Here is a 10,308-nt window from a genome sequence, read left to right as displayed (position 1 = left end):
TTCTGAAGAAGAAGAGGAGGAGGAGGAGATTGGATTTATACCCCGCCCTTCACTACCCAAAGGTGTCTCTGGGGCAAGTGATGCTCTGTCTTCTTGGTGCTTGGAGGGTCAACAGTGGGAGGTCTTCGAATGTCCTGGCCCCACTGGTGGACCTCCTGATGGCACTGGTATTTCTGGCCACTGTGTGATACAGAGTGCTGGACTGGATGGGCCTTTGGCCTGAGCTGAGTCCAGGTCCTGGTCCATTAATCCACATGGGCTCTATATTGGTTCTGTAGTAATGATCAATTCACTTTGGCCAATTTTTAAGATCCAGGAAAAATCTTATGGAGAAGGAAGTAGGTTATAAACCCATCTGGGTCCCCCTTCAGGAGGAACAAATGAAGAATGTCTTCAGGAATGTCTTCAATTGGCCCTTGTGTCTTAAACCAGCCACTGTCATAGGCTGCATTGTGGGGAGCCACCAGCATCTATGGCCTGTTTGTTTGGCCCTCGAGAGCAACTGGTTTGCCAGTGTGTGAAAAAGGCCACTGGATTAGATGGACGACTGCTCTGACCCAGTGGGGCATTTTTAATTCTTTATGTTCCTACAGACATATCATTTATGTTACCCACTGGTGTGACTTGGTTGTGAGAAACTCCTGGGCTGGTTCTTCTCTGTGAGAGAAACGTGAATGTTATAGAATGGTAACAGAAATGCAGATGATACTGAGGCAGATTTTCAGAATGGAAATAAGCAAACTCTTAGACACACACGCACATGAACACAGATTGCATACATACATAAAACAAGTGGGAAGCCACAAAGAATTGTGGGATGCATCTCATTTTTCCCTCTCCCACAATTTCCTCCTTCCCTTCCCTGAAAGTCCTCACAGACCCTCTCCTTTTCCAGCTTCCTAGTTGAGTCAAGCAGATCAGGTGGTGTCACGTCACCTGGAGGTTGCTGGACTTTTCAGAATTACGAGAGATCTCCAGACAGCAGAGATCTGTGCCCTTGGGGGGGGAAATGCTGCTCTAGAGGGTGGCTAAGGCCCCTCCCCTCCCCAATCCCGTCCTCCTCAGACTCCACCCCGAAATCTCCAGGAATTTCCCAACCTGGAGCCGGCATCCTTAGCCAGGCCTTGCCCCCACGAGTCCTCCCTTAAAGGCCAAAACAGCCCTGGAAAGGACCCTGCCCCCTCCCTCTGCCTTTAACTTTCTCAAACACATAACGGAATGCTGTGGATACCTAGCAATAGCCGCTGAGGGAATATGTCTGTTGAAGCTACAAGTGATACTTTTTGGGAGTTTTTAACCCCACCCCGATGAGTGAGACAACTCTTCTGCATAGGGATTAATTTCTTTATCATTTGGATGGAAGACCAGATGGACCACTGGTCTAATCCAATAGTACTCTTTCATTCTTTTTTTTCCCATCAAAATATTTTTTATTTTATAACTGACAAACATAACACACACAAACATATATACAAAAATGGGGGGGGTCCCATTAGATCATTAAATTGCCTGTTTAAATACCTCATAACTTACTTATTTATTTTCTATATTCCACCCTGTATTTTTATATCAACGTTTTGCATATATTTAAAAACCAACGTTCTTATATCCTTCTAAAGTGGTTATATGTCTGGATATTTTATCTATTGTATTCTTCAATCCATTTGTAAGTACTGCATTCTTATAGAAAGTTCATTTATGGTACCTGCCATTGGGATTCTGATCTGATAAGCTCCTGGTCTGATTTCTTCCTGTGGGTGAATAGGGAACATTAAAGGAGGGTTAGAGAAATCCAGAAGATGCTGAATCACATTGTCAAGATGGAAATAAGCAACGTCCTGTGAATTAAAATGCACCTAGTCTGACAGCAAGGTTTGCATGTGTCTCTGAGTATGTGTGCAAGAAATGCCATCAGGCCTTTTCTGACTTCTGGCAACCCTCCGAATTAAAGACTTGGTTTCCTTTATTAAATCAATCATTCTCATGTTGGGTTTTTCTCTTTTCCTGTTGCCTTCAACTCTTCTAAGCATTATTGTGTTTTCCAATGACACGTGTCTTCGGTATGATAGCCTCAGTGTAGTTTTTTCAGCTTTTAAGGTGAATTCAGGACAGCCATGCATTGCCCAGATTTTCTCCATTATATATTTATGAGACTCTTCTGCTTAAGGTATTTGCTTATTTCCTTATTGTTTCAGCTTTTAATGTTATACGTTATCCTAATGCTATGAAGAAGAAAGATGCAAAGGGCATTTCTCTTTATTTCAATGGAAACATCTTTTGGGCTCTCAGTCTCCCTGTAGGAAACCTAGACACATGTAATAAATTACGAATAAAGTATACTCTTTATTGCCATGACCTTGATAACCCATGCTTGCTTGCTGTCATCAGATCTTGGAAGCAAAGCAGAGTCAGCCCTGGTTTGTGTTTTGATGGGGACCACCAAGAAATCCCAGGATAACAATTCCAGATGAAGGCAATGGCAAGCCCCCTTCTTTAGTCTCTTGCCTTGAAAACCCTACGGGGTCACCATAAGTTGGATGTTACTTATTGGCTCTTCACACACACACGCACACACATACATCCTTGACTCACAGAATCCTGTCTCCTGAATTTGGCTGATACTGGGATAACAATTCCAGATGAAGGCAATGGCAAACCCCATTCTTTGGCCTCTTGCCTTGAAAACCCTACGGGGTCAGCAGAAGTTGGCTGTGACTTAAGGGATCTCTCTCTCTCTCTCTCTCTCTCTCTCTCTCTCTCTCTCTCTCTCTCTCTCACACACACACACACACACACACACATCATTTACTCACATGATTCTCGCTCCCGAATTAAGCTGATACTGGGAAATGTTTGTCATCTACAGTCAATTAACACTGATCACTTCACAGGGGAGATGTGTGTGTGTCAAGTGCCATCAAGTTGCAGCCTGCTTATGGTGGCCCTGGCAAGGGGCTTTCAAGGCAAATGAGAAGTAGAGGTGGTTTGCCATTGTCTTGCTCTGCAGAGTCTTCCTCGGTGGTCTCCTTTCCAAGTAATGACCCTGCTTATCTTCCAAGATCTGTCACAATAGGGTAGAAACACTGTATATAGTCTAGGCTAGGACTCTGTGATAGTTCCTTGTTTCTCCTCGGGTTCACAGGGATACTCTGATGGTGCTAGAGTTGGATGACTCTGCTAAGAAGTTTCTTAATATACCTTTTTCAAGTGATTTTGAATTAACCTCTCTTTCTGTAAAGCACACTTGGGTCTTCCCTTGAACAGACAGATTACATTGACTCTCTGGGCTAATGAAGATCAGAGGAGGCTCCTATAAAAGAATCTCCTCTCCTTCTGACAAGTTTTTGTCCTACAGAGAGGCAGGACAAGAGTTAACCTTCACAGTAGCAGTAGCATTCCTTCTCGTTTGAACCTCCCACATCAGTGAATCATCAAGCATGTACAATAACACTGTAAAGAACCTCTTTCTCCTGTTACCCTTAAAGCTTTTCAGAGGGGGATACAGCTGGGGAGGGATTAAAAGTGTCCCCTAAATCAGTCCAGCATCCAGTGACCTTGCCTGTTCATCTGGCCAGCCTCTGGTCCAATGTCTGCAGAACTTTGTAGCAAATGGCTGGATATCCATCTGCCATCTTCATCCTTCTCCTTCCATCCACCCCCACCAACCAGCCCAGTTTAGGAAGTCACTTCCTTCAATGCAAAAAGCTAATGTATCCCTCCTCACCTTCTCGCAGTGTGGGAACTGCTCTTTCACCAGCTGATTCAGCCCATCCTTAGTAATCATGGGAACACTCTTCTTTTCCTCCAGGTAGTCACCGAAAACAGAGGCCATAGTTTGCATGGCCACTTCGAATGAAGACAGGGGCATCTTGAGTTGGCTGCTGATCCAGAAAGACAACACCCGGTACAACATGTATATGGTTGTTTGTGTATGAGTATGCACATATCTTTTTAGGGGGGAACATTCAGTCATTCATACTGATCTTTAGACATGTGGACCTCGATATTAAGAAGCAATCTATCATGACAGATTGGGGATTCAGATCTGGGTGTCCTGGTTCATAGTAACTCTCACCACTATACCACAGTGACCCGTGATAGGGCACAGAAGTCATGAGCCCCTCCCTTTTTTGTAAATGTACGGGTATTTTCACCCTGGTGGTCTAAGCAGATTTCAAGGAGAACAAGAATATTCTGGAGATATCTGAGCCATGATGCTGTGATCAACTCCAGGGAGGCAGGATGAGGGACTTGGACGTATGGATGCCTCTTTTCCTGGTAGGATTTTTGACCCTTTCAATGGTCATCAGAAATTCTAACATCTATCTCATCACTTTCCCTAAATCTAATCCACATAAAGCAGCTATCCCATATGCTTCACACATGTGTAGATAGTTTGGCGAGATGAGCAATTGCTCATTGACCAACTGATGCATTCTGACATTTGAGAACACGTTGGATGCACCCCTATTGATTCTGAGAGCTAGCAGTCTTTCGTTTTTATTCATCATTAACTGACTGACATTCTATACATTCATCCAGGTGCTTCTGTGATCATTGGGGAGATGACAGTTTGATATCACTGCTGAGTGACAGCCTCAACAGTTTCTTATTGAGCCTCCACGGTCAGAGGCACTATACCACTACTCCCCAGAAAAAAGCATAGAGAGTGGTCATCTGCATATTATTCTGCAGGTGAAAATATTGCATTAAGTACCTGCAGTCAGAATGTGATTCAGATCACAGACTGTCATTCAAATCAAGTTCCTCTCAAAAATATATGAAACCCTCAGTCAGTGAATAGTGTTATTTCTGATGTTCTGGAATAATTAGAAGCCTTCTCCTTTTCCAGCTTCCCTGGGACCTCACAGCTTCATAATCCGTGGCATAGGAGGCATAGCAAGGGGAGACATTGACTCACGAGACAGATCCTTCAAAGAGATGTCAGCACTATTACTCATCTAACCAACCTCATTAGCAGTTCCAAAAATGGAGCTTCCATCTAATCATTGCAGTGTCTCACAGGCTTTCGGAGGATTTCAAGATTGAATACAATCACAGGTCCTTTATTTGTATGAGAAATCTTGTTCTGGAGGAGTCAATGTTTGGCAGAAGAAAAATTTTCCTTGCACAAAGTGGAAGAGAGGCAAGGCTGCACAGAGAAGAGAGTGAATCAAGGTATAGGTCCAGGAGCAGAAGATTAGGAAGAGGAGGAGGAAGAAGAAGAAGAGTAAGAAGAGTTGGTTTTATATCCCTCCCTTCACTACCTGAAGGTGTCTTAGAGTGGCTTAGAATCACCTTTCTTTCTTCTCCCCACCACTCTGTGAGGTAAGTGGGGCTGAGCAGGGGTCATTTTGTAGATAAAGAGCTAGGGGAACTCATTAGCATAACTCATTAGCATATGCCACACCCCCTGACATCATAAGGCCCGGCAGTGGACCTGCAAGGCCGGCGGGAGGGCGAGGAAGCCCCGCCAAGGCCCTCCCTGGCCCCAGGCAGGCAGGGGTGGGGAGAGGCAGGGAGGAAGCAACTTACCTCCCTCTTCTCCTGCCTCCTCCTGGCTGAATGAGGGCTGGAAGCAGGGTGGCTGGAAGCAGGGGGCGGGGCTTCGTCATGTGCCCCACCCCCCACCCCGCCCCCGGGGGAACTGTGATCCCCCACGATCCCCCCCGAAATGACCTCTGGAGCTGAGAGAGCTCTGAGAGAACTGTGACTAACCCAAAGTCACCCAGCTGGCTTCATGTGGAGGAGCGGGAGATCAAACCCAATTCTCCACATTAGAGTCCTTCCACTCTTAACCACTACACCAAACTGGCTCTCACAATCAGAACCCTTCCACGAGATCCACCTTTTCAATGTTGACACAACAGCTCAGCTTCCCAACCTACTAAAATTCAGTCCCCAAAACACACAAGCGGACACAGGAATCGATTAGTGTGACGTTATTTAACACTTGAGGTAATTCAATCAATTTCTAAAGTTTCTCTTGATGTGTCCCAGCCTATTTCTTTTAGGTATCCTATATTTGAAATAAAGTAGGAAATATTGTTCAGAGAGAGAAAGTCACCTTTGACTCATGAAAGGGAAAAAAATAGTCTCTAAACTGATATTAGACTTTTTTTCCCCTACAGTAACACAGTTACACACCTGAAGCACATCATGCAGGGCTTCTCATACTCACCAAATCTACGAAGGGTGTCTATACACTCCTGAAAATGAGGTGATACCTAAAGAAAAGGCTCACCAAGTTCACCTGCCGATTCCTAGAAGATCAGATTAATCAGAAAGCTCTAGCGACACAATTTTTAACCCTTGTCTGAGCTGGGTTTCAACACAGGCATGGGGTATGATCAAATCCTTCCCAGATAAAGGAAAACGTTTGCGGGCATGTAAAGGATCCTGGGACTTGGCAATTGCTTTGCACACGCCTGCCTGGTGTAGTTCCATTTGTGCTTGGAAATGGTTGGCAAAATGCAACAACTTTTTCCCACAGTGTCTGGGCTGCTGTAGAGTAGTTGATAGGAATGTGAGCTGGCCAGTCTTGGGTTCAAGGTGGGTCATTGTGTTTGTCTGGCCCTAGTAGAAGAAAAGAACAGGAGTCCGGTAGCATCTTATTTGTTTCAGGGTATGAACCTCTCATATCTAGTGCTTGGTTCAAATCCCACATCCTCTTTAACTCACTGCTTTTAATCTTGCTCCTCCATTCCTCTTCCACCAAATTAAAATCTGGGACTCACCATAGTGTCATCCTTCACAGAGCTGTTGTCATGATTGGTTTTTGACATCTCTCCTTATCTATAAATCTGTTTTTGAGTGGCAGTGTCCCAGCACTTCTTCAGCCATTGGCCCATCAGCTGCCACTCCAGAGTACTTGCGTGCCATTGGCTGAGGGCTGTGCCCTGTCAGAATTACTGGCAAATGTCTTTCTCTCTGGATGAAGACGCTTTTCATGCTTGCCTCCTGTGTGTAACTAACTTTCCCCTCAGTGGTTGTTGGTAGGTGTAACGAAATAGCAGTTAGCTGTGTTTGTAAGATGGCTGTGGTTCTTTGTTTAATATGTTTCCCCATAAGGTTTAATTGATCTGTAGTTCCAGAGAGGGGCCTGCAGGGGTATAATTAATCTGCTGGCCTACAGTTCCCAGCTGCCCCAAGGCAAAAAAGTGTGGGAAAAGAGGGACTGTCCCAGCAGGCAAGGCGGCATCAATATAGACTGCACCCCATCCAGAGAGGAGGCAGTCTTTGTCCCTGGGAGGCAGCAGAAATTCAGCCACTACACAGTCGGCTGAACTGGGGAATGAATGGAAATTTCCCTGCTCTCTTCGGCAACAGAGGGAGGCTGAAGTCAAAAGGGGGAGAGGAGAATGATGTAAGCTCCTTTGGTCCCCATTGCAGAAAAAGACTACTTTTCCTCCTGGGAAACCATTGTTGCCAATCTCCAGGTGAGGGCTGGAGATCACTCAGAATTACAACTGCTCTCCAGTTGGCAGAGATCAGTTCCCCTGGAAAAAATGGTGGAGTCTATGGCAGTCAGGGCTTCAGAGCACAGAAAATGGTGGACCCTGTGGCAGTCAGGGCTTCAGAGCATGGAAGAGGCTGCCGGTGTGTGTGTGTGTGTGTGTGTGTGTGTGTGTGTGTGTGTGTGTGAAGAAATGGAAAGCTGAAAAGTGAGGGGGAAATAAAGGTAGATTGATAATTGGCTGGAAAGGTAATAGGGTTGCCAACTCCAGGTGGGAAATTCCTGGAGATCTGAGGGATGGAACCTGAGGAGGGTGAGGTTTGAGGAGGGGTGAGACATTAAACAGGTACAGTGCCATAGACTCCATACTCCCAACCAGTCATTTCCTCTGTTGCCAATCTCAGGAGAGGGGTGGAAAATACTCAGAATTACAACTGATCTCCAGGAGGGAGGGGGGAGGAGATGGAAAACTGAAATCAGAGGGGCAGATAATGGCAGATTGATGCTTGGTTGGGAAGGAGATATTTATTTATTATTATTTATTTATTTTATTTATTTACATTTCTACCCCGCCCTCCCCACGAATGAGCTCAGGGCGGCTAACAAATGGGGCACCATGTGCCAATACATAAAACCAATTAAAACTGGATAAAACAGAATAAATAACCAAACCTTACATAAAGTGCTCAATGCTGTTACTCTTAAATCTAAACAAGATGGTATCGAGTAGATGTTACCTCCATTCCAGTACCACAGTACTGATCCACCACGACACTGAAGTGTGATCATCATAGGGCTGCTCTGTTCCCAGTTATCAGCCGGGTTCATTGGTGGTGGTAGTAGTGGTGGCTGCTAGTCAAAAGCCTGGTGGAGGAGCTCTGTCTTGCAGGCCCTGTAGAACTGTACAAGGTCCTGCACGGCACTGATCGCCTCCAGGAGCTCATTCCACCAGGTAGGAGCCACCACTGAATAGGCCCTAGCCCTGGTTGCAGCAAGCCGGGCCTCCCTAGGGCCTGGTATCACTAAATGGTGGGGTGACTGCTTCCGGTGTGAGGGGCGGCGGCTGCTGCTGCACGTTCCTCTTCTCTGCAAAGTTATTCTTTTTTAAAGTTTTATTCTTTTTAAAACTGTCCTAATTGGTTACTGACTGGCTGTTTTAACTTCGAAATCTGCAATGACCTCCAGAAAGAGAAGCAGAGCTGGAGAAGGGGAGGGGGAGGGGTGTGACGAAGCGTTTCAACCTCCGGTAAGCAAACAAACCAAGATGAATGATTATTTCTCCAAAGAAAAGGATGTAACTACTATATCGTATAATGTTCCAGTCTCAAATCAGTTTGCACCCTTGGAAAACAGCCCGGACTCATTATTGCTGTCGGAAAAGAAAGGAAACTATTCACCGACCCAGGGACAAGAAAGGCAAATGAATATCACACAACCGGGAGTGTCTGTGCCTGACAAACTTTGCCACGCTAATGGCTAGAACTGTTGAACTAATTTCTAACCAATTGAAAGATATAATTTCATATAGTAATTTCATCTCTGCAAAGATTGATAATTTAATTAACGGGAAACCTTCGCCAAATCCTTCACCTCCCTCTCCCAGTTGTCACAATGCAGCTGATTTAAAGGCAAAGACTCGCGCACACACCAAACTGTCTCCTGCTGTGATCTCTTGCTCTCACGCCATGCAGAAGCTTGTTCTCCAACAGAACCGTTTGTGCTTTACAGTCTTTCTGTTTAATGGCCACTGCATCCCCTGGAGAACTAAGGAGGATATTAGCAGACATCTGCCCTTTTTTCTTAGGACTAAAGTATTGCCATCGGAGATGACAACTGTTGAATTTCTGAATGGATGCTCTCAGCTTCAAAAAATGCTGGTTACTTTTAAATCCCCTACACTCCCAGGCCTGATATTGAAGCAAAGGAAGCAGCTATTTCATTGGGGCATAGCTTTGACACGAGTATTCATCAATCTCCTTGTCTCTCCCCTGCTTCGTAAAGTGCGTTTATGTAGTGATCCTCTGCTGGACAAGAACTTAACCCATGACCTCCCTTTCAGGAATCTTGTAAACGTTTCAATCTCTTCAGAATCACACCCTCATGACCCCTCTTATTTGGATAATACTGTGGAGGAGAACCTTTTACAGTCCTTTAAATTTTTACCTCCTCTTGAGCAAGTGGCCATCACTGATAGATTAGAAGCTTTAAGAATCAAACTTATTGAATCCAAAGAGACCTGTCTTCAGCTGGACTCCTTCCAACAAGCATCGGATGGGAATAATGACATGATATGTGAGAACCAACAGGACAACCAGGTTCTTCCTGAACAAACCCAAAGGGAAACCCTTGTTGCTCCATCTTTCAAGCCAACAGGCCTGACTATTGAACATTCCTGTAAGAACAGATGTGTATTTACTGACGATGACGGCCAACTGGATCTTATAACCGCTCACTGACTACCCGGCCCTGGGACGGTGCTCACCTTAAATCAAGATTTTTTGCTCCTTTCATGGAATATTGCGGGTTGGGCCGGAAAAGCTCTGGACAGGAACTTTATTGACTACTTAACCCAATTTAACATCCTTCTCTTGCAGGAAACGTGGATGCTATCAGATTTTGATTTCCCAAACTATTCTGCATTTTATTCTGCAGCCTTACCAAGCTCTAAAGGGGGAAGACCATCGGGGGTGGGGGGCTATGTATATTAATTGATTCAGCCTTAAATGCTGAAGCTATAGAAATCCAGCTAACAGACAATACTGTACAGGCTGTTTATCTTAAATTCCCTATTCATTCTATGTTGTGTTTTAACTGTTATCTTCCCCCCCAATGATCTCAGGCACAAATTCATG

At 45.0% G+C, this 10,308-nt stretch overlaps 1 long non-coding RNA gene across 1 annotated transcript in view; it reads left to right on the top strand.

Moving 5' to 3' along the window:
- LOC107114158 overlaps positions 1-4,961 on the top strand; it is a 15,754-nt gene extending 10,793 nt beyond the window's left edge. Inside the window, exons 2-3 of the long non-coding RNA XR_001482641.1 lie at positions 3,809-3,904; positions 4,853-4,961. This is a non-coding gene — a long non-coding RNA (uncharacterized LOC107114158). The remainder of the gene's footprint in view (positions 1-3,808; positions 3,905-4,852) is intronic.
- The last annotated feature ends 5,347 nt before the right edge of the window (positions 4,962-10,308 follow it).

The sequence above is a fragment of the Gekko japonicus genome, unplaced genomic scaffold (assembly GCF_001447785.1).
Source record: "Gekko japonicus isolate JY-2015 unplaced genomic scaffold, Gekko_japonicus_V1.1 scaffold2431, whole genome shotgun sequence".
Taxonomy (NCBI): Eukaryota; Metazoa; Chordata; class Lepidosauria; order Squamata; family Gekkonidae; genus Gekko; species Gekko japonicus.
This window is presented reverse-complemented; position numbering and strand designations above follow the sequence as displayed.